Below are 24,371 nucleotides of genomic sequence, written 5' to 3' on the forward strand. Positions count from 1 at the left end.
ACCGCAATATTTTATTTCTTATTTTTTTTATACCCTCCACCATACTATGGAGGGTATATTAACTTTGTCATTCCGTTTGTAACTCCTCGAAATACTCATATCAGACCCAACAAAGTATATATATTCTTGATCAGCGTAAAATTCTAAGTCGATTTAGCGATGTCCGTCTGTCTGTCTGTCTGTCCGTCTGTCTGTCTGTCTGTTGTAATCACGCTATCTTTCGAATGAATTGAGATAGATAGCTAAAATTTTGCACACATGTTTATTTTTCCAGTAGGCAGGTTAAGTTCGTAAATGGGCCATGTAGGTCCATGTTTTCATATAGCCCCCATATAACGGTACCTCCCTATATTCGGTATTTTGATGATTTTAGCGACATTATTCACGGGAATTGCTTCAAATTTGGCATTTGAAGTTCAAAATGGATACTACACCATAAGACGGAAAATTGTCTGTGCAGGTCCACGTCTTCGTATAGCCCCCATATAACGGTACCTCCCGATATTCGGTATTTTGATGATTTTAGCGACATTATTCACGGGAATTGTTTCAAATTTGGTATTTGAAGTTCAAAATGGATACTACACCCTAAGACAGAAAATTTTCTGTGCAGGTCCACGTCTTCATATAGCCCCCATATAACGGTGCCTCCCTATATTCGGTATTTTGATGATTTTAGCAACATTATTCACCGGAATTGTTTCAAAATTGGTATTTGAAGTTCGTTATGGGAACTACAGTCTGTGACAGAAATTTGTCTGTGCGGGTCCAGGTCTTCGTATAGGCCCCATATATCAGTACCTCCCTATATTCGGTATTTTGACGATTTTAGGTACAATACCCACCGAAATTGTTTGAGATGTGGTATTTGAAGTTCGTAATGGTTGCTACCGCCTGTTACAAAAAATTGTCTATGCTGGTCCGATATAACGGCACCTCCTTATATACGATATTTTGATGATTTTAGCTACATTATTCACTGTTTATTTCAAGTTTCGAATTTGAATATGGTAATGACTTATGACAAACAATGCCTATGTATGTCCACGTCGTATAGACCCCAATATAACGGCTATATTCGGTTTTTTTAAAATTTTAAAAGAATTTTTTAAGGACTTTATTTTTTAAAAATTCCCAAATTCGTTGCAAATGGTGGAGGGTATTAAAAGTTCGGCCCGGCCGAACTTACTGCTTTTTAACTTGTTTTATATTAAGATTAAATTTTTTTGAAATTTGTACATTTTAGGTATAAGTATCGGTATTACTGATAATAACAGTATGTTAAACCTAAAGCGAGTCTTTTTGGTACTTTTTCAAAATTTGCTTAAAACCTCAGGACCTAAGCAAGTCAAATAATATCTAATATCTTGTATTGAAAATAATTGCTATTGAGAGTATCATATGGATTTTGGAGGACCTATACAGGGTGAGATAAAAAAACTGCAACTAAGTCAAACTCCATAATTTTTACATTTTTTTTAAATTTTATTGGATGAAAGTCGGAAATTTTAGAATAAGTTTAGATTTGTCCGAATTGGTCACTTTTTGCACGAATTATGGCCTTCAAACGGCCAATGAAACCGTCACACGCTGCTCGAATGTTGCTCTGCGGTATTTTGGCCCATTCCCGGCGAATCGCTTGCTTGAAGTGATCGACACTTTGGTATTTTTTAGTGCCAACTTTGATTTTCAAAATACTCCAGACACAATGGTCCAACGGTTTGGTATCCGGAGATCTAGGTGGCCATTGTGCGCTGGAAATGAAGCGGGGAACCTCATTTTGGTGTTGAGTTCTGTTGGAATGTCCAAGGTCTGCGGCAAAAATGTTTGCGTGCCCAAGTCCTTAATACACCCTCCAGAATATTTTCGCTATAATATTCGGCATTTACTCTAATGCCGCCGATTTATACGGCGGCCCACACCATCACCATGGCCGGCTTGAGGCTTAAGTTATGGTGGCCAACCGAGGGTGCACATTTTCAGCTGACCTCTTTGGCAAGTAAACACGATCATTTTGTTTGATTACAAATTGCTGGACAACGAATGTTTTCTCATCTGAGAAAACCAAATTCGACAGTTACCACTTTCGGCCAAGCAAGTCTTTAGCTCTTTTGAGTCTATTTTCTTTCTGCTGCGGTGTAAGTTCTTGCACTTTTTGGAATTTCAATGGCTTTACCCCGAGCTCATTTTTCAATAGTTGCCAAATGGAATATTGCGATATGTTCAGGTCACGAGCCATTTTTCGGCCACTGCGACGCGGGTTTCGATCAAGTCGCTTCTTTACTTTTTGAACTATTTCTGCTGATTTTGCCGTTTTCTTCCGTCCACTTCCTTGACGCCGGGCCACGCTACCAGTAACGAGTGCTTCGGTAACGAGCGATGATACGAGGCACAAAGATTTATTCAAATTTAAATGCTGGAGTGCTCTAACCATAGCCACTTGTGGTTTTTCAGCCAAATATAAAGAAATCACATTATCACGCTTAAATTCCATCACGAATAACTTTCTATCTGGAAAATTCTCACCAAAATGCTTTTGAAAACTTGTAAACAATATAATGAGCTGTCACTGAAATCATTTTAACAGCTGTCGGATCGGACTATATAAATTTGGCAGATATAGTTTCGAGCCGCATCTGATATCCGGTATAAAATATCTTTGTTGTGGAGTGCATATTACGTATATCGGATGAAACATATATGTGGTAGCTATAGCTTTATCTGAAACGATTTTAAACAAAATTTGATAACTTGTTTCTGGACTGAAAATTCAAGTCATTTCGACTAATATTGGGCATTTGGTGCACAATAAACCCGAAATCGGATAAAGATATATATGGGAGCTATGTCTTAATCTGAAGCGATCTTGACAAAATTTTAAACACATATTTCTGAGTCGTAGTGTGATATCTTATGCCAAAAATTATTGTTGTGGTGTGCATATAACGCATGTGAGGGACTTAAACCCCCAAATCGGAAAAAATATATGTATGAGAGCTATAGCTATACTAGAACCGATTTTCATTAAATTTGACGTACTTGCTTATAGACTGAATTCGGTCGGATGTGGCTGAAATCAGATCATTGGGACTGATATTGAACACTTGGTTCACCATTAACCCGAAATCGGCTAAACATATATATGGAAGCTATATCTAAATCTGAATCGATCTTGACAAAATTTTAAACACTTATTTCTGAGCTGTATTTCTGATATGACGCTTGTGAGGGACTTAAAACCCCAAATCGGATGAAAAATATATATGGGAGCTATAGCTATATCTGAGCCGATTTTTATTAAATTTGACGTACTTTCTTCTAGACTGAATGTGCCAAAATTCAGATCATTTGGACTGATATTGACCATTAGGTGCACAATTAATCAGAAATCGGTTGAAGATATTTGTGGCAGCTATATATAAGTTTGAACCTATTCTCACCAATTTCAACAGAGTTCATCCTTGGGCCAAATAAATATTGTTTGGAAATTTTCATCTCTATCAGTTAATTAATGCGATCTGCATTTTGTTCACAAAAATACATAGACAGATGGAGGGACATGCCTATATCGACTTAGAAAGTGATTTTACGAAGATCCTCAAAAGTAACTATGGGTGAGTGAGAAGAGAAAACCAACCGAACGGTTTGGCTGTAGTTTCAATTCTGTTTTTATTTAAAATATTTGTTCCTTACGTACTACTGAAACTAATCTAACTTAACCTAGTCGCAGCCACACAATTGTTCTTATCTATTCTAATATTGAATGGAGAACATTGCAGGGCTGCTTTACATTTCATTCAAGTGATCTTGTGCATCTACTGAGCGCATCGATATATGTGCGTGTGGGTCATAACCTTTATTATCTGACACATTATCGTCAGCGCACAAGATCACCGAATTCTTCACATGTGATATTTTATGGCGGCTGGGAAATATTTAATTTTAGAACATGTATTGTTTATTGCTAGTTTTTCCCAGTGCCTCAACCGCACTCAAAAGTATGTACAAAGTATTTTGTACAATGGGTCTATCTCGCTTCGTTCTCCATGTTACAAATACATGCACAAAGACATAATACCCTTACCACCATGGTGTAGGTAATAAAAATATTTGAAATACGTGAAACTTAAAGATAATCGGATGCTTAGTTTGTATTTCATGAGAGATATTTATTCAAAATTTAGACACTTTGTGTGGGAGGTACCAGGTCCAAACATATTTCATCTTCATACCAGATCTTGTGCTGGTAAAAATATTGGTATATATTAAATTGGAAGATAATGTTATTTTCTTGTTTATTTACGTAACTCCAAACTCGATATAAGTTTGACAATAATATTACGACGTACCAAGTTTGAATTCGCTATTCGACATTTATTGTGCGCACCAGCCAGACAGACGAGCGGACAACCCTAGATCGACTCCAAATATCCAGAAACAGATTTGGTCAAAAAGAGACCTAGGGTCTAAACTGTCATTTCGATGAGGCACGTTTAGGCCGTATCAAATAATATACCGGGTGAGATAAAAATCAAACGCCATTATTTTTACATTTTTTTTTTAATTTTATTGAATGAAAGCAAAAAATGTCGGAAAAAGAATCAAATTTTAGAATTAGTTTAGATTTGTTCGAATTGGTCACCTTTGGCACGAATTATGGCCATCAAACGGCCAAGGAAACCGTCACACGGTGCCCGAATGTTGCTCTGCGGTATTTTGGCCTATTCCGGCGAAGCGCTTGCTTGAGGTGATCGACACTTTGCTATTTTATAGTGCCAACCTTGCTTTCCAAAATACTCCAAACACAATAGTCCAACGGATTGGTATCCGGAGATTTTGGTGGCCATTGTGCGCTGGAAATGAAGCGAGAAACCTTATTTTGTAACTATTTCTGTTGTAATGTCTGCGGCCAAAATGTTTGCATGTCCAAGGCTTCAATGCACCCTCCAGAATATTTTTGCGATAATATTTGGCAGTTGTTCTGATGTCACGCTCGATTATTATGAGCCAAGAGCGACCATCGGGTGTTATGGCGGCCCACACCATCACCATGGCCGGCGCTTGAGTTCTGGTGGCCAACTGAAGGTGCACAGCAACTCTTTAGCTCTTTTGAGTCAACTTTCTTTCTGTTGCGGTCTAAGTTCTTGCACTCTTTGGAATTCCAATGGCTTTACCCTGAGCTCATTTTTCAATATTTACCGAATGGAATATTGCGATATGTTCAGCTCACGAGCCATTTTTTTCAGCCACTGCGACCCGGGTTTCGATCAAGTCGCTTCTTTACTTTTCGAACCATTTCTGCTGATGTTGCTGTTTTCTTCCTTGACGTCAGGCTACGCTACCAGTATCACGGTAACGAGCGATGGTACGAGCCACTAAAGATTTATTCACATTTAAATGCTGGAGTTCTCTAACGATAGCCACTTGTGGTTTTCCAGCCAAATATAAAGAAATCACACTATCATGCTTGAATTCCATCAAGAATACATTTTTTTCTGCAAAATTCTCACTAAAATACTTTTGCACGTTTCTGAACAATATAATGAGCTGTCACTGGAATAAAAGCTGTCGGAGGAGTGGCTTAGAAATGACAGCAGCCTGAAGTTGGTTGCAGTTTTTTCATCTCACCCTGTATACTCTCTGTAGCCTTATGACTGAGAGTATAAGACATTTTAGTTTTCTCTTTAATAATCCCTTTAAACACCGTTGCTCAGTTCTGCATAAAAATACTCGATTCTCTCATTTGTTTTTAGAGAGAGAGAGAGAGTGAGAGAGAGAAAGAGCGATCAGTATTCTTTGAGAAACCACTGAAATAAATAAATCATGGATTGTCATTATCAACACCTTACTTTTGAGGACTTTTTTCCATTCTACGCTTGTGTCTTAAGTCTTTTGTTTTACAAATTTCAATTCTCAAATTCTATTTGGAAAACAATTCTAATAATCAAATCTCACCACTAATTTTTCGCCTCTTGAGAATTTCCCCCAGACAGCTGATTAGAAAAGCAAAACAACATTTGATTTGCCGAAATAGAGAATTAAAAGGCAACAACAACAACAAAAACAACAACACAGCAAAAGAGAAAGAACCTAAGAAAACAATAAAGCCACTCCAATGTAATGAAAACTTGGCCAAATGATATATAACTTTTGTGATAAGCCATAAAAAACAACAACAACATATGATGATGATTATAACCTATAAAGATGTGGTATAAAGTGGGTTCACACACACACACATACGACTTACTGACACACACACACACACACTCATATATATGCAAGTGAAGTTATTAATGCTAGGTTGGTGGTGGCGGTGCTGGTTGGCTGGTCGCATATTCAAAGTGGGTCACAGCAACACTGGATTAGAATTGAGTGGACGATGGCAGCGTCAGCGTGTGGGGAAGGGGGGCGATTTAAATTGAATGAATTGCTTCGCTCTGGCCGGACTTAGGGGCCAAGTTGAGGCGGCGGCATGCGTGTTTATTACAGGCAATAAAAAAATATGAATGTGTGTGTTTGTATAGATGTGTTCGTTTAGCCGGTAGCCTAGTGGTCTGCGGCTGGAGGCACATTGCTAAGCACTGCTGAGTGCTGCTTCTGTGACTTTAGAAAAAAATAAAATAAAAATCATACTTACTACCGATGAAGATTGTTGGTGTTATTGCTGCAACTGTTGTTACTGGATGCTGGCTGGCCAGCTAGCTCGCTGACTGACTGCCAGGCTGGCTATGGCTGGTGCTGCTGCTGCTTGGCTACATTAATCAGAGCCAACCAGTATGAAAGATTTCTGAAAATCACACAAACTCGATACACACTCACACACACACGCCTGAACGCGCTCTTTACTTTACACGTTATCTGGGCGAGCGCCCCATAAAGTGTTACAGTCAGCTTATTTTTATGGGTAGATTCAAGTGCTTCTTGTGTGCGCCGAGATGCGAAGCGCTGACTGAGCGAGTGAGTGAGTGAGTGAGGTTCCGCACCTTATCTTTGTCGCTTTGTATTAATAAAAAGAATATTGTCTACCATCTGAATGCGAGTAAGTGAATAATAAATGGTATGTGTTTTTTTGCTTGGAATTCTTTCTTTCCATGGCGTTTTTTCAGAAGTGAGTGTAGTGTTTCTTCTTCTCCTTCATCATCATCTTTTGGTTGTTGTTATTTTTGTTATATGAACTTTCAACATGTGTCTGTCCACATTTGTCCTTCCTTGAGTACGTATGTATGTCGGTCGGTCGGTCAGCCACTCGATCAATTGCTGGCGGAATGTAACACTTTGTGCTACAAAGGAAAACAAAGCAAAAAAATATGCAAGCATTTGGGGATGGATGATTTGATTACAGAAACACAAGTTTCAACAAAAAGTGAAAGCGTTTTTGTTTTCGGCGATAGTTGTGGCATGTGCATGGACGATTTTCCGCAACAAAATCGAAAGAGGAGTTTTGTTTTCTTTCACCAAGTGCAATTTTTTTGTTTACGTTTTTGTTTTCTTTTTGTAAATTTTTGGCAACCTTAATTTATGTATTACATATTTTCGTAGTACATTTGTCTTCATCACAAGGCTATTTTTACAGGTAGTCATTGTTGTGATATTTTATCTATGTAAATTAAAATAAAGGAAGAAGGTATATTTTCGCTTTTTAAGGAAGATAATTTAATCTCTATAGTCGTCGAATTGTTTAAGAATTTTTCAAATCGGAGAATTTGTAATAAATAGTGACTCTCGAAAATCTGGGAATGACTACTGCATTGTACTCCAAGGTGGGGTTTGCGAGAAAAAAATGTATCGAATATACAGAAATAGGTCATATCAGAACACTTTTTGAATTTTGACACAACCTAGTGTCAGTGTACCGTGGCTAGTGTATCGTGAAATTATAATTTTCAGAAATAAGCAAGAATTTTAATGGACAAAAATTAATATATTTTTCATGGTACATATTGAATATACAACTTCCTTTTGTTCAGAAACTAACAATGAAATTTGATATGAAATAATTCTTCCCTTGACACTATTGCACCTAGATGTACCGTATATTCAGAGATTTATTGTGACATTTTTGTATACCCTCCACCTTTCTATGGAGGGTATATTAACTTTAATAGTCCGTTTGTAACTCCTCGAAATATTCATAATATTGATACAAAGTATTTATATTCTGGATCAGCGTAAAATTCTAAGACGATCTAGCTATGTCCATCTGTCTGTCTGTCTGTTGTTATCACGTTATCTTACGAACGAATTGAGATAGAAGGCTAAAATTTCGCATAAATGCATAGTTTATCAGTAGGCAGGTTAAGTTCGTAAATGGGCCATGTAGGTCCACGTCTTCATATAGCCCCCATATAACTGTACCTCCCAATATTCGGTATTTTGATGATTTTAGCGACATTATTAACCGGAATTTTTTCAAAATTGGTATTTGAAGTTCGTAATGAACACTTCAGCCTATGATAAAAAAATGTTTGTGCAGGTCCACGTCTCCGTATAGCTCCCATATAACGGTACCTCCCGATATTCGGTATTTTCATGATTTCAGCAACATCATTCACCGGAATTGTTTCAAATTTCGTACTGGAAGATCCTAATGGGTACTACAACTTATGACAAAAAATTTTGTATGCAGGTCCAAATCTTCGTATAACCCCCATATAACGGTACCTCCCGATATTCGGCATTTTCATGATTTTAACGACATTATTTACCGGAATTATTCCAAATTCCATATTTAAAGTTCGTAATGTTTACTACAGCCTATGACAAAAATTTTTGTATGCAGGTCCGCGTCTTCGTATAGCCCCCATATGACGGTTTTCATTTAATTTTTTTTTTGTTTTTTTTTTTTTTTTTTGAAATTCTTCAATTTTCTTTGAAATAGTGGAGGGTATGTAAAAGGGTAAAAAGGGCCAAAGAAAAATGTATCAGAAAAATTAGGAAATCTTTTTGAGTTTTTTGGCAACATTGATGCATATATTTTTATACCCTCAGTCATATGATATATACCCTATCATTGGATACGTCCAAAACGTGCCTCTTCGAAATGACGGTTTTATACCCTAGGTCTCTTTGGACCAGGACATTTCGACTCTATCAGGATATTTCGAGTCTATCAGGACATTTCGAGTCTATCTGGCGATGTCCATCCGTATGTCTGTCTGGCTGATGCGCACAATAACTCTCGAAGGGAGTATCCGATTTGATCCAAACTTGGTACATCATAATATTATTGTCAAACTTAGATGGAGTTCTGTATTAGATCAATTTTTCTGTATAGAAAAACTTGCAAAACCACCTACATATCCATATCCCAGATACCAACAGACAGCTCAATGTCAAAAATTCGTGATTCCAGATATATCCCCCCTGAACAATTATAGTGTAATCATTTCCCAACTAATTCTATAACCTAACCACAGACATAAACGGTAGAATCCATACCAAATTTAAGGATTTCAGTTGTATTCCATCACTCAATATCAATATTTGGCATTTTCGTACAATCTCCATATCTCACCTTTAGATACCAAAATTGAATTTAATATTAAATTTGAGGATACTAGCTCTGTTATTCTCCCCATTGCCAAATTAAGTACATCTTCAAGTTCAGCTCCTTCTTTCTACTACAGAAACTAATAGTGACGTCCATATAAAATGTCACGATTCCAACTATATCTCTTCACCTAATACCACCTTTATATCTCAATTCCAGATCCAATAACAAATTTGTGGATACCAGTCCTATACCTACACTCAATAACAAAATATGGTACCAATTGGTATTTTTCTTACAATTGTAGTTCACATTTTCCAAAACCATCTCCATATCTCAATTGCAGATACAAACGGAAACCTCAATCTCAAATTTGAGGATTTCTGCTCTATTCCTTCATCCAATACCAAATGAACTACTATTTAGTTATTTGTGGACAACTCAATTCCCCAATTACAGAACCTCAATGAACCTCGATTCCAGATACCGGCAGAGACGTAAATCCCAAACTTGGGGATTCCAGCCCTATCCATTCACCCATTTCCAAATTTAGCACCATCCAGACTACATATGAACAGCGATCTTAATACCAAATGTCAGATTTCAAGCACTATCCAAAATTTCAAAATTCCAGCCTCATTCGTTCATCCTAAACCAAACTGTTCCAAATTTAGTAACATTTAGCCCATTTCGTATATATGTCCAAAACATATTTCCTTCATATATTAAACTTACTTTTCAATATTAATTCTTATGTCAAGTCTTAAGCCCTATCCCTTCACATAATACCAAATGGTACCATTTGAGAAGTTTAGTACCATTTTAGTACTTTTGGTAAACTTAAATTTCGAATTTCCAAAAACGCTATCTTGCTCTCCATCGATGTCTCTTATTTCAAATATCTAGCTCATACCATTTGCCCAATCCAAATTATTACATTTTTAGTACATTTTAGTACTTTTCGTAACCTTTTAGTACGAAATTCATGATATCTCGAAACTCGAGCTGATATCGAAAGAAATTAGAACGAGGGTTCCGAAGAACTTTGAAAATCACCAAATCTTGAAAATTCAGAAATGGCTTATCAATGTATGTAAATATGTACCATAATGGCATCGTTGGTTTCAAATCCATTATTTAAGTTGACACTAACATCTGTTTACGACAATAAATCATATGTAGATTTTCACTTTCCCTGGAATTCGGCTACACGAATTTTTGCTACCAGTTCCCCATTGACAATATTGTTTTTATACCCTCCACCATACATAGTATGGTGGGTATATTAAGTTCGTCATTCCGTTTGTAACTCATCGAAATAATCATTTTAGACCCAACAAAGTATATACATTCTTGATCAGCGTAAAATTCTAAGACAATTTAACCCTGTCCGTCCGTCTGTTCGTCCGTCCGTTTGTTTGTCTGTTGTAATCACGCTACAGTCTAAACGAATTAAGATAGGAAGTTAAAATTTTGCACAGATCTCTCTTTTGTCTGCAGGCAGGTTAAGATCGATGATGGGCTATATCGGTCCAGGATATCGTATAGCCCCCATATAACGGTACCCCCGATATTCGGTATTTTGATGATTATAGCCACATTTTCTAATGGAATAGTCTGAAAATCTACACAAGGAGTTACTTGTGATTACTTCATCCCTTGAAAGAGAATTATCTATTTAGGTCACCATATCGAATAGCCCCCATACAACGGTACCCCCCGATATTCGGTATTTTGATGATTTTACCCACATTTTTCAACGGAATTGTCTGATAATCCACACAAGGAGTTCTTTGTGAGTTCTTTACTCCCTGAAAGAGAGTTGTCTATATAGGTCCACAGTATCGAATATCGCCCCATATAACGGTACCCTCTGATATTCGGTATTTTGATGATTTTAGCTATATATTCCAATGGAATTATCTGAAAATCCACACAAGGAGTTCCTTGTGAGTACTTTACCCCAGACATAGATTTGTTTATATAGGTCCACAATATCGAATATCCCCCCATATAACGGCACCTTCCGATATTAGGTATTTTAAAGATTTTAAATGAATTTTCAATGGATTTTATTTTTTTGAAAATTTTCTAATTCGTTCCAAATGGTGGAGGGTATTCAAAGTTCGGTTCGGCCGAATTTACTGCTTTTTTATTTGTTGGTGCACAAATTATCCATATGGTCGTACGAGTTTGGTTCACATGACATGCAAACTTACATTAATTAGAGTAAATTCATTCGAAACGACATCAGTAGTAGCAGCCAGCCTACAACTACAATTCAAAAAAAAAAAAAAGAAACCTGGACCAGCTGTTGCTTGTTCGATTTGCGAAATCCGTCTGTAAATTCGGACTGTGACAATCAAAATGTGAAATTGTGGCAGTTTTTATGTTTCATTTGTCAGAAAATTGTTTTTTGACCCTGGTTCCCCATTCCGGCAACAACCAGGCAAACCAACAAAAATGCTCAAATTAAGGATGGCTACTCGAATGCGGCGGATGGCATTCGGGGCATACTTATATGACAATTTGTTGTTAATTTGCATGTTGTTGTCCGCGTTGTCTTCATCGTCGTCGTCATCTGGACCGGATCTTAGACCAGCTACAACAGTTGGTCGCAAATGATCAGCAATTAGTGACAAGACGGAAAATGTTGTTTTCTTTCTCTCTCGCTCTTTGTTTAAAAAAAAATATGCCTTATTTGTTGTTGTACAATTTTTTCTATATTTAATTTATTTTAAATTGTTGCAAAATGGAAATTTCTCTTTTTTTCGTAATTGAAATGTTTGCACGAAGTTAACAGAGAGTGCGCTCCTCCGCGGATGCTATAATTTTTTTTTTGCAATTAATTGTTGAAAATTGAGAGGAAAATGTACGTAGTTTTTCATGTATTTCCTTTTGTTGATGCTGTTAATTTTCCTGTGCTGTAATTGGTCGTATAGTTTATAGGAAATCATTTTTTTGTTTTCTTGTTTTTTTTTTTTTTAATGAATTAAAAAAATTAAATGCTGCTCTCTTTTGTTGTGTTGTAATTGCAGGAAAACAAAACAGAAATCAATCAAGTGTTGGAAAAATTTTTCCCGGTCAGTGAAAATTTTCTTAGCTTTGGTTAATATGCAACAGAGGCCAGAGATTTAAGGAAAAGGTAAGTAACGATTTTTTTTGTTATTTTTATACCCTCAGTTATATCGCCAAAACATGCTTCATCGAAAAAACGGGGTTAGACCGTATGTCTCTTTGCACCAAATCTGTTTCAGAACATTTAGAATCAATCTAACGATGTCAGTTCGTTTGCTAGCTGGTGCGCACGAAAGCTCTCGAATAAAGTATCCAGATTAGTCCAATCTTGATACATCGTAATATTATTATCAAAATTAGAACGAGTTCCGGGAATGGGCAATATCGGCCCACAAAGGGTGAAAATTTTGAATATCCATGAAACTCATAAAACGCAAAATTAATTTCCGATTCCATTCAGACTTGATACATCTCAATATTTCCATCAATACAAGATCTGTTACAAATATGGTAGAAATCGGACCACTTCTTCTGGTATCCCAAGGAGTGGACAGATACTGAATAGATATTCGATCTCGATCTAAATTTGATAAGAATATTGCGATGTACAAAGTTTGAAACGGAAGCCCCCTTTCCAGGGCTATCGTGCGCCCAGATATACAGACAAACGGGCGGATATGACTAGATGAATGTCCTATGGCGGTTTCCCTTTTGGATCGATGCTAGCTCAGTTGAAAATATTAACAATATCGGTCCACTCCATCAAGTACCTCCATCACAAAGGGTGAAAATTTTGAATAATTTTAACTCTTATAAAATGTGATATAAGTGTGTCCGCTTCTCTTCAAATTACACACATTGCAATATTTTTAGTAACCCAAGGTCTGGTGTGAAAATGAAATATATCGGTCGACTTCTTCAAGTACCTCCCACACAAAGGGTCGAAATATTGAGTATTCATGAAGCTCATAAAACGCAAAATTTACCTCCGATTCTATTCAGACTTGGTAAATCTCAATATTTCCATCAAGACAAGATCTGTAATAAAGTTAATAGAGATCGGACAATTTCTTCTGATACGTCCTCCACATAGGGTTCAAGATTTTTGGAAAACAAAACTCTCAAAGAAAGCTTAGGGTAAAGCCATTGAAATTCTAAAAAGTGCAAGAACTTACACCGCAACAGAAAGAAAATAGACGCAAAAGAGCTAAAGAGTTGCTTCGCTTGACCGAAAGTGGTGAACTGCCGAATTTGGTGTTTCTCCGATGAGAAAACATTCGTTGTCCAGCAGTTTGTAAACAAACAAAATGATCGTGTTTACTTTCCAAAGAGGTCAGCTGAAATGTGCATCTTCGGTTGGCCACCAGAACTCAAGCGCCGGCCATGGTGATGGTGTTGGCCGCCATAACAGCCGATGATCGCTCTCCGCTCGTATTAATCGACAGTGGCATCGGAATAAATGCCGAGTATTATCTCGAAAATATTCTGGAGGGCAAACACTCAAACATGTTGGCCACAGACCTTGTACATTCCAACAGGACTCAGCACCATCGCACTCAGCACGCGCCACCCAAGAATGGTTACAAACTGAAGTTCCTCGCTTCATCTTCAGCGCACAATGGCCACTAAAATCTCCGAATAGCAATCCGTTGGACTATTGTGTCTGAAGTATTTTGTAAAGCAAGGTTGACACTAAAAAATATCGATCACCTCAAGCAAGCGCTTCGCCGGGAATGGGCCAAAATACCGCGGAGTACCATTCGGGCTGCATGTGGCGGCCATAATTCATGTCAAAGGTGACCAATTCGAACAAATCTAAACTTATTCTAAAATATGATGCTATTTCCGATATTTTTCGCTTTCATTCAATAAAATTTAAAAAAATTGTAAAAATTATGGAGTTTGACTTTGTTGCAGGTTTTTTATATCACCCTGTATATCTGCCAACCCCTTGTGGTACCTCACCCACAAAGGGTCACAGTTTCAAATATCAAAATATCTTTAAATAATCGAACATGGAGGGTATATTAAGTTTATCATTCCGTTTGTAACACCTCGAAATATACATTTTTAGACCTCACAAGGTATATATATTCTTGATCAGCATAAAATTCTATGTCGATTTATCAATGTCCGTGCGTCTATTCGTCTGTGAAAATCACTCTAGCTTCCGAACGAAATGAAGTAAGTTGATAAAAATTTACTCAAATGTGTATTATGTCTGCATAACTTTTGGTATTGAAAATGAGCCATGCAGGCCAACGTCTTCGAATAGCCCCCATATAAATGTACCCCCGATATTCGGTATTTTGATGATTTTAGCGACATTATTCACCGGAATAGTTTCAAATTTAGTATTTGAAGTTCGTAATGGATACTACAGCCTAAGACAGGAAATGGGCCATGCAGATCCATGTCTTCGTATAGCCCCCATAGAACGGTACCCTCCGATATTCGGTAATTTGATGATTTTAGCGACATTAATTACCGGAATTGTTTCAAATTTGGTATTTGAAGTTCGTAACGGATACTACAACATATGATAGGAGATTGTCTGTGCAGGTCCACGTCTTTATATAGCCCCCATATAACGGCAACCTCCGATATTCGGTATTTTGATGATTTAGCGGAATTGTTCCAAATTTGGTATTTGAAGTTCGTAACGGATACTACAGCCTAAGACAGGAAATGGGCCATGCAGATCCACGTCTTCCCATAGCCCCCATATAACTGTACCTCCCTATATTCGGTATTTTAATGATTTTAGCAACATTATTCGCCGGAATTGTTTCAAATTTGATATTTGAAGTTCCAAAGGGATACTACAGCCTAAGACAGAAAATTGTCTGAGCAGGTCTATGTCTTCGTATAGCCCCCATAGAACGGTACCCTCCGATATTCGGTAATTTGATGATTTTTGCGACATTAATTACCGGAATTGTTTCAAATTTGGTATTTGAAGTTCGTAACGGATACTACAGCCTATGGCAGAAAATTGTCTGTGCAGGTCCACGTGTTCGTATAGCCCCCATATATCAGTACCTCCCTATATTCGGTATTTTGATTATTTTAGCGACATAATTCACCGGAATTGTTTCATATTTGGTATTTGAAGTTCGTAATGGATACTACAGCCTATGTCTGTGCAGGTCCACGTCTTCTTATAGCCCCCATATAACGTACCTCCCGATATTCGGTATTTTGATGATTTTTGCGACATTATTTACCGGAATTATTTCAAATTTCGCATTTGAAGTTCGTAATGAGTACTACAGCCTATGAAAAAAAAATTGTTTGTGCAGGTCCACGTCTTCGTATGGCCCCCGTATAACGGTACCTACCGATATTCGGTATTTTGATGATTTTAGCAGCATTATTTACCGGAATTATTTCACTTTTTGTATTTGAAGTTCGTAATAGATACTATATCCTAGGACAGAAAATGAGCCATATAGATCCACGTCTTCGTATAGCCCTCATATAACGGTACTTCCCGATATTTGGTATTTTGATGATTTTAGCGACATTATTCAGCGGAATTGTTCCAAATTTGGTATTTGAAGTTCGTAACGGATACTACAGCATATGATAGGAGATTGTCTGTGCAGGTCCACGTCTTCGTATAGCCCCCATATAACGGTAACCTCCGATATTCGGTATTTTGATGATTTTAGCGACATTATTCAGCGGAATTGTTCCAAATTTGGTATTTGAAGTTCGTAACGGATACTACAGCCTAATACAGGAAATGGGCCATGCAGATCCACGCCTTCGTATAGCCCCCATATATCCGATATTTAATGTTTTGAAGATTTTAGCAACATTATTTACCGGAATTGTTTCAAATTTGTTATTTGATGTTCGTAATGGATACTACAGCCTTTTGTCTTTGCAGGTCCACGTATGGTACCTTCCTAAATTCGGTATTTTATTTATTTTAGCTACATTATAAACAGATTTTTTTTCCAAGTTAAGCATTTGAATATTATAATATATTATGACAAAAGTTGCCTATGCAGGTCCACGTCGTCGTATATACCCTAATATACGGCTACATTCGGTATTTTTAAGATTTTAACAGAATTTTTAATGGATTTTATTTTTTTGAAAATTGCCAAATTTGTACCAAATGGTGGAGGGTATTCAAAGTTCGGCCCGGCCGAACTTACCTCTTTTTTACTGTTTTTTTTTTTTATTTTGCTCGTATCCAATTTTATATTGTCCCTATAAGTCATAAGGTAGAGATAAAAGGGCAAAAGATTGTTTGAATGTTCAAGTCATAAAGCGTGTTTTATTGCTCGAGTCCTCCAATAGACCTTGAATTTGTTTCAGTTAAAATTTGGGTCGTAGAGTATGACAATTTCATTACTTCTAAAATCTTAAATATGTTTGCTTTTGTCATTCACGTAACTGAGAATCAAAAAAAAAAAAACTTCATCTGACTAACAGCTGACTCTCGGACATGTTGCGGATTGGGTTCGAAAACCAGTTTCATTCTTGTGTCCCAGTCACAGCCTCAATTATATGCTACATTGTTGCTGTTGCTGTCAATATTTGACAGTGTGTTGGTTTTTTACTTGACATTCATTTCAATCAAACAAATGTTCGAAACGTCATCTCAATGCTTGATAATGCTCTCAAAAAAATATGATTCCTTTTTGAGTTCTTCAGAAAAGTCATAAAATGATAAATTACAAATGACTAACTGAGTTGGTATGTGTGTTTATTTATTTTGTAAAAAATCGAACTTTCCCACACACACACACACTTACCTGGAAGTAAATTAATTCAGTAGTTATTTTCCACCAATTATCTTTAAATAAGACAAACCGCTGATCGTCGATTTGATTATCTGGATGCCATATAACTGCAACCAGCGGCATTGAGCTTTTAACATCAATTAATTTACAAATCAATAGATGCACATTTACATTTAATTTATATTTACATTTTGCAAAGTCGTTGTTGTTGTTATTGCGAACTTTCAATGTTAATTTCGCTTAATTATACAACAATTAAAATAATGAGCATGCAATCATAAGGCGGTTATATTTTAAGTGAGAAAGAAACTGGACCATGATTTGTTTGGAGATATCTCCATATCCGCCTACGGTCTATTAATTGTTATTTTAATTAAATGCAATATCCGACCTGAAAATATCCAGATAGAAATGAGAAAATATATACCCCTTCGAAATACAATTATAACGTTCAGGAGAACAATATGTGGATTAATTTACTCAGCTAATAATAACAAATGCTGTAGATTGGGTGTTTTTAGGTATTAATGGAGTAATCTAATTTTGTATCTTAAATAAAATCAGAAGAATATTGGGATTGAGAGTTTGTGTAAAAAAACAACAAAGAGAGAGATTTGCGACAATGTTCTTCAACGTTTGCAGCTGAGGGTTGAGAAAATACAAACAATACTAAAATAGTACTCGGTGAACGTGGAACTTGTTTCACTCTCTACTCGAATTCGAGCGTGAGTACTCCTGCGAGTGAAAAAAAGAGAAATTGAGCTTACTCCATTTTTTGATGCTACTCGAATGAGAGCATGAGTTTTCCTCATTCCCGAGCGACAGTAAAACTCGCTTGAACATATCTGAGCTTTGTGATAAGGCTGGGCTTTTGGAAATTCGTACAAAAATGTTACGAAAAATACTTAAATCTACTAAAAATTCAATACTTTGGAAAGGAATGAGCTAGAATTCTCAAGTTTGGAATAAGAGTCCCTGACAGAGTACAGAGTGCGTTACCTTAATGTTTGCAAATTCAAACATTAAGGTAACGAAAAATTCTAAAATGGTACTAAATTTCTGAAATGGTGCCATTTGGTATAATGCGAACGGATGGAACTAAAAACTTAAAATTTGGTATGAGAAAGTCTGCGAACTGTACTAAAAGGTACTAAATTTTAAACAGTTTGGTTTAGGGTGAATGGATGAAGCAGGAAGTTTGAAATATTGTATTAGGGTCCCTGTCGGTGGTAGGCTTGTAATAAAGAGGTAGTTTTGAATATGTGCACTACAAGTGCACGAAAACAGCACTGCTCAAAACCGTGAGCTAGGACATGAGTCGAAAAATGGATGAGACGAAAAAACTGCAACCAACTTCAGACCGCTGTCATTTCTAAGCCAATCGTCCGACAGCTATTAAAATTATTCCAGTGATAGCTCATTATTTTCTTTATAAGCGTACAAAAGCATTTTGATGAGAACTTTCCAGAAAAAAAGTTATTCGTGATAGAATTCGAGCGTGATAGTGTGATTTCTTTATATTTGGCTGGAAAACTACAAGTGGCTATCGTTAGAGCACTCCAGCATTTAAATGTGAATAAATCTTTTGTGTCTCGTGCCATCGCTCGTTACCGTGATACTGGTAGCGTAGCCCGACGTCAAGGAAGTGGATGGAAGAAAACAGCAACATCAGCATAAATGGTTCGAAAAGTAAAGAAGCGACTTGGTCGAAACCCGCGTCACAGTGCACGAAAAATGGCTCGTGAGCTGAACATATAGCAAATATTCCATTTGTCAAATATTAAAAATAGAGCTCGGGGTAAAGCCATTGAAATTCCAAAAAGGGCAAGAACTTACACCGCAACAGAATGAAATAGACTCAAAAGAGCTTAAGAGTTGCTCCGCTTGGCCGAAAGTGGTGAACTGCCGAGTTTGGTTTTCTCCGCTCCTATGAGAAAACATTCATTGTCCAGCTGTTTGCAAACAAACAAAATGATCGTGTTACTTACCAAGGAGCTCAGCTGAAAATGTGCACCTTCGGTTGGCAACCAGACCAGACACTCAAGCGCCGGCCATGTTGATGGTGTGGGCCGCCATTACAGCCGATGGTCGCTCTCCGCTCGTACGAATCGACCGTGGCATTAGAATAAATATCGCAGAGCAAAATTCGGGCAGCGTGTGACATTTTCATAGGCCGTTTGAAGGCCATAATTCCTGCCAAGGTGACCAATTTGAACAAATCTTAACTTATTCTAAAATTTGATGTTATTTCCGACATTTCTAGCTTTCATTCAATAACATTTAAAAAAATGCAAAAATTATGGCGTTTGACTTTTTTATCTCACCCTGTATGTGACAAAGGATTTTCGGAAATTCTAATTTTAAGGATACAAAAAGTTTTAAAATGGTGCTAAAGTTCTGTAATGGTACCATTTGGTATTATCGGAACGGAAAAACTTGAAATTTGTTATGAGATTCAAGGTTGAAAGATAAGTTTGAAGGTGGTTTTGAAAATGTGTACTAAATGTGCGAACTGTATTAAAAGGTACTAAATTTCGTTTAGTGTGAACGGATGAAGTTGGAAGTTTGAAATTTTGTATTAGGCTCCTTGTTGGCGGTAGGATTGTGATAAAAAGATGATTTTGGAAATGTGTACTCCAAGTGCACGAAAAGTATTAAAAAGTACTACATTTGGTATTGGGTAAACATATATTGCTAGAAATTAGAATGTAGGTATTAGAGTCGTTATTTAAGCATAGCCTGAACATATGGAGATGGTTTCTGAAATTTGTACTATAATTGTACGAAAAGTGATAAGTGGTACTAAATTTGGTATTGAATGGAGGGATAGAGATACAATTCTGAAATTTTATATTAAGATTACTGATGGTATCTGTGTTTGTTATTTGGCGGTGGTTTGGAAATGCATCCTATATTTGTACGAAAAATATTTGGGTATTGATTTCTCTGTTGTATGTGGAATTAAGATTTGGAGGTGGTTTCGAAAATATCAACTATAATAAGTATAGTGCTTGAAATTTGAAATTAATTATCAGAATCGCTGCTCATCTGTAGCCTTGACGTACGGAGGTGGTTTCGTGTACGTGAACTATAATTTTACGAAAACTAAACTGTGATTTTGAAATGTATCCCATATTTGAACGAAAAGTACTAAATGGCACTAACTTTTGTATTTGGAATCCTGGAAATTTGATTTGTTTTTGGAACTGTGTTCCATAATTGTACAAATAGTACTAATTTTGGTATTGGGTGAAAATATATGGCGGGAATGCCTAAATTTGATATTGAGGTCATGTTGAAATCAGGAAATGAAATATGGAGGTGATTTTGGAAATGTGTACTATAGTTATACGAAAAGTGCTAAATGTTACTAAATTTGGTATTGGATGAAGGAATGTAGCTGAAATCTTAAAATTTGATTTAGATCTCACTATTGGTACAGGGTTACAAAAAAAAATGCAAAAAAGTCTTATTTTAATTTTGTTGAATGAAAGCAAAAAATGTCGGAAATAGTATCAAATTTTAGAATAAGTTTAGATTTGTCCAAATTGGTTTGAAGGCTATAACTCGTGCCACAAATCATGGCCTTCAAACGGTCAAAGAGACCGTCACACGCTGCCCGAGTGTTGCTCTGCGGTATTTTGGTCTCATTCCCGGCGAAGCGCTTGCTCGAGGTGATGGACTTTTTGATATTTTTTAGTGCCAACCTTGTTTTCCAAAATACTCCAGACACAATAATCCAACGGATTGGTATCCGGAGATTTTGGTGGCCATTGTGCGCTGGAAATGAAGCGAAGAACCACATTTTGTAACCATTCTTGGGTGGCGCGTTCTGAGTGCGATGGTGCTGAGTCCTGTTGGAATGTCCAAGGTCTTCGGCCAAAATGTTTGCGTGCCCAAGGCTTTAATACCCCCTCCATAATATACTCGTTATAATATTTGGAATTTATTCTGATGGTCGATTAATACGAACGGAGAGCGACCATCTTCTGTTATGGCGGCCCACACCATCACCATGTCCGGCGCTTGAGTTCTGGTGGCCAACCGAAGGTGCACATTTTAAGCTGACCTCTTTGGCAAGTAAACACGATAATTTTGTTTATTTACAAACTGCTGGACAACAATGTTTTCTCATCGGAGCGGAGAAAACCAAATTCGGCAGTTCACCACTTTCGGCCAAGCGAAGCAACTCTTTAGCTCTTTTGAGTCTATTTTCTTTCTGTTGCAGTGTAAGTTCTTACACTTTTTGGAATTTTAATGGCTTTACCCCGAGCTCATTTTTCAATATTTGCCGAATGGAATTTTGCGATATGTTTAGCTAACGAGCCATTTTTCGGCCACTGTGATGCATGTTTCGATCAAGTCGCTTCTTTACTTTTCGAACCATTTCTGATGATGTTGCTGTTTTTTTCCGTCCACTTCCTTGACGTCGTGCTACGCCACCAGTATCACGGTAACGAGCGATGGTACGAGACACAAAAGATTTTTTCTCATTTAAATGCTGGAGTGCTCTAACGATAGGCCCTTGTGGTCTGGAAACAGCCAAACATGAAGAAATCACACTATCACGCTTGAATTCCATCACGAATAACTTTTTTTCTTTAAAATTCTCATCAAAATCCTTTTGTTCGCTTGTAAACAATATAATGAGCTGTCACTGGAAAAATGTTAATAGCTGTCGGACGAGTGGTTTAGAAATGAGAGCAGTCCGAAGTTGGTTACAGTTTTTTCATTTCACACTGTAGAATGAATCGTTTCGCCTATTAAAGTAACTTTTTTATTAATTTGAAAAAATAAACTATTCTGGATTTCTATTTAAAAAAAAATTCCAGGTCTTCTAAACATGTTTCAGTTTAAAAAAAATACCCTTATTATTTTCTTGTTGTTTCCGAACCATTTTTTGTAATTTCTTGCCAATATTACAAAAAAAAATATAAAAAATTGTATCAACCATCATTACCATTCGTTACCTGTCCCCTCCCATAATTACCCTACCCCATGGTGATGACCCAAATTTCGATATTAGAAAAAAAAGAACTCCACTGGAGTGGAAAAAAAGTGTATGTGGGTCAAAGTTATAAGTACAACGCAAAAATAAGTTTCAAATGTTCTTAAAACAAAACTCAATTGTTGATATTGAAGGAGTCGAAGATATGAAAGAAAAAAATAAAAAATAAATAAATTACCAATTGCCATTGCCAGTGGATGAAGAAACTGAAACTAACAAAAAAAATATAAAAGAAAAAAAAGTTGGCGAAGTCAGAACCAGTTTCAAGGCATGAATCAAAAACAAGTTGATGAAAAACAAGCATTGTTCGATATTTTTTGCTGTTTTTGTTGTTGTTCATTTGGTGCGGCATTGTTTCATGCTCTTGGCTGGTTGGCTGGCTGGATATTATTGGCACTGGGTGCCCAACAATTCTATTCTACATGAATGAATGATTTTCAAGAACACCACCGCCACAACCATCGCCAAGTCAAACCAAGTCTCAAAGAATGAAATAAAAAACCGAAAATCGCAAAAAAAACTATCGGCTATGGTCAATGGTCAACAAATATGAAAATAAATGCCAATAACAACAAGTACCACATGATTTTTTTTTTTTTTTTAAAACCTGAAAAAACGTCCGAAATTTGTTTCCAATGTTTGCCCAGAATATTCTCCGAACCCAAAGGAAATCCTCTCACACAGCAATCAAATATTTGTCTGTAATCAGAAAATAAAACAACAACGTGTATTTGAAATAACCAGCCATGGCACGATAATTGTTCAAATATCATACCAGTCACATTTACCGCCGCCGTCGCAGCCGCCACTATAAAAAAAAAAAAACTACAAAAAACATAACAACAAGCTTTATGCCACCAGCAGTCTGGCTGAAGGATGAGTCATCATCATTCATGGATTTTATGAATGTTGGAGCATAAGAATGTTATAAAACTTTCTAGAATAATTGCATATGCATACAATGGGTAAATGAGAGTGTGATATACAGGGCGAGATAAAAGATCTGCAACAAAGTCAAACACCATAATTTTTACATTTTTATTTTTAAATTTTATTGAATGAAAGCAAAAATGTCGGAAATAGCATCAACTTTTAGAATAAGTTTAGATTTGTTCGAATTGGTCACCTTTGGCACGAATTATGGCCTTCAAACGGACAATTAAACTGCTGCCCGAATGTTGATCTGCGTTATTTTGGCCCGACGAAGCGCTTGCTTGAGGTGATCGACAAAACTTTGGTATTTTTTAGTGCCAACCTTGCTTTCCAAAATACTCCAGACACAATAATCCAACGGATTGGTATCCGGAGATTTTGGTGGCCATTGTGCGCTGAAAATGAAGCGTTCCCAAGGGTTTAATATACCCTCCAAAATCGCGATATTCTGATGCCACGGTTGATTAATACGAGCGGAGAGCGACCATCGGCTGTTATGGCGGCCCACACCATCACCATGGCCGGCGCTTGAGTTCTGGTTGCCAACCGAAGGTGCACATTTTCAGCTGACCTCTTTGGCAAGTAAACACAATCATTTTGTTTGTTGTTTGTTTACAAACTGCTGGACAACAAATATTTTTTCATCGGAGAAAACCAAATTCGGCAGTTCACCACTTTCGGCCAAGCGACGTAACTCTTTAGCTCTTTTGAGTCCATTTTCTTTCTGTAGCGGTATAAGTTCTTGCATTTTTTGGAATTTTAATGGCTTTACCTCGAACAGTCTGAAGTTGGTCACAGTTTTTTCATCTTATCCTGTATTGGCAAGAGGTATTCATCAAAACTCTACGTTGGTCTGAGAAGATCGTCAGTTACCTGATCTGAGATAAATAAAATTTTGTTATCGAAAATCTTTTTTGGGGGATATTGGGTGATCTGAATATTAAATTTCAGCTCTATCCTAATACGCAATCCCAAACTAATTGCAATACTACCTTCTTCTCTCCACCCTGGCACCAACAGCGATATTGATATCAAATTTCAGGATTTCACTCAATATTAAATTTAGTACTATTTAGTACAATTATTGTACACATTTCCAATCCACCTCCAAGAAAGATATCAAATTTCGGAAATCCAACTCTATGCCTTCACTCAGTAC

At 36.8% G+C, this 24,371-nt stretch overlaps 1 protein-coding gene across 2 annotated transcripts in view; it reads left to right on the forward strand.

The window, feature by feature from the left end:
* The window catches only part of LOC101894707 (uncharacterized protein DDB_G0283357), a 167,415-nt gene that overhangs the window by 68,092 nt on the left and 74,952 nt on the right, over nt 1-24,371 (forward strand). For both annotated transcript variants that reach the window (XM_059129388.1, XM_059129389.1), the window contains exon 3: nt 12,532-12,638. The gene's annotated coding sequence lies outside the window, so the exon portion shown is untranslated. The remainder of the gene's footprint in view (nt 1-12,531; nt 12,639-24,371) is intronic.

The sequence above is a fragment of the Musca domestica genome, unplaced genomic scaffold (assembly GCF_030504385.1).
Source record: "Musca domestica strain aabys unplaced genomic scaffold, Musca_domestica.polishedcontigs.V.1.1 60, whole genome shotgun sequence".
NCBI lineage: Eukaryota > Metazoa > Arthropoda > Insecta > Diptera > Muscidae > Musca > Musca domestica.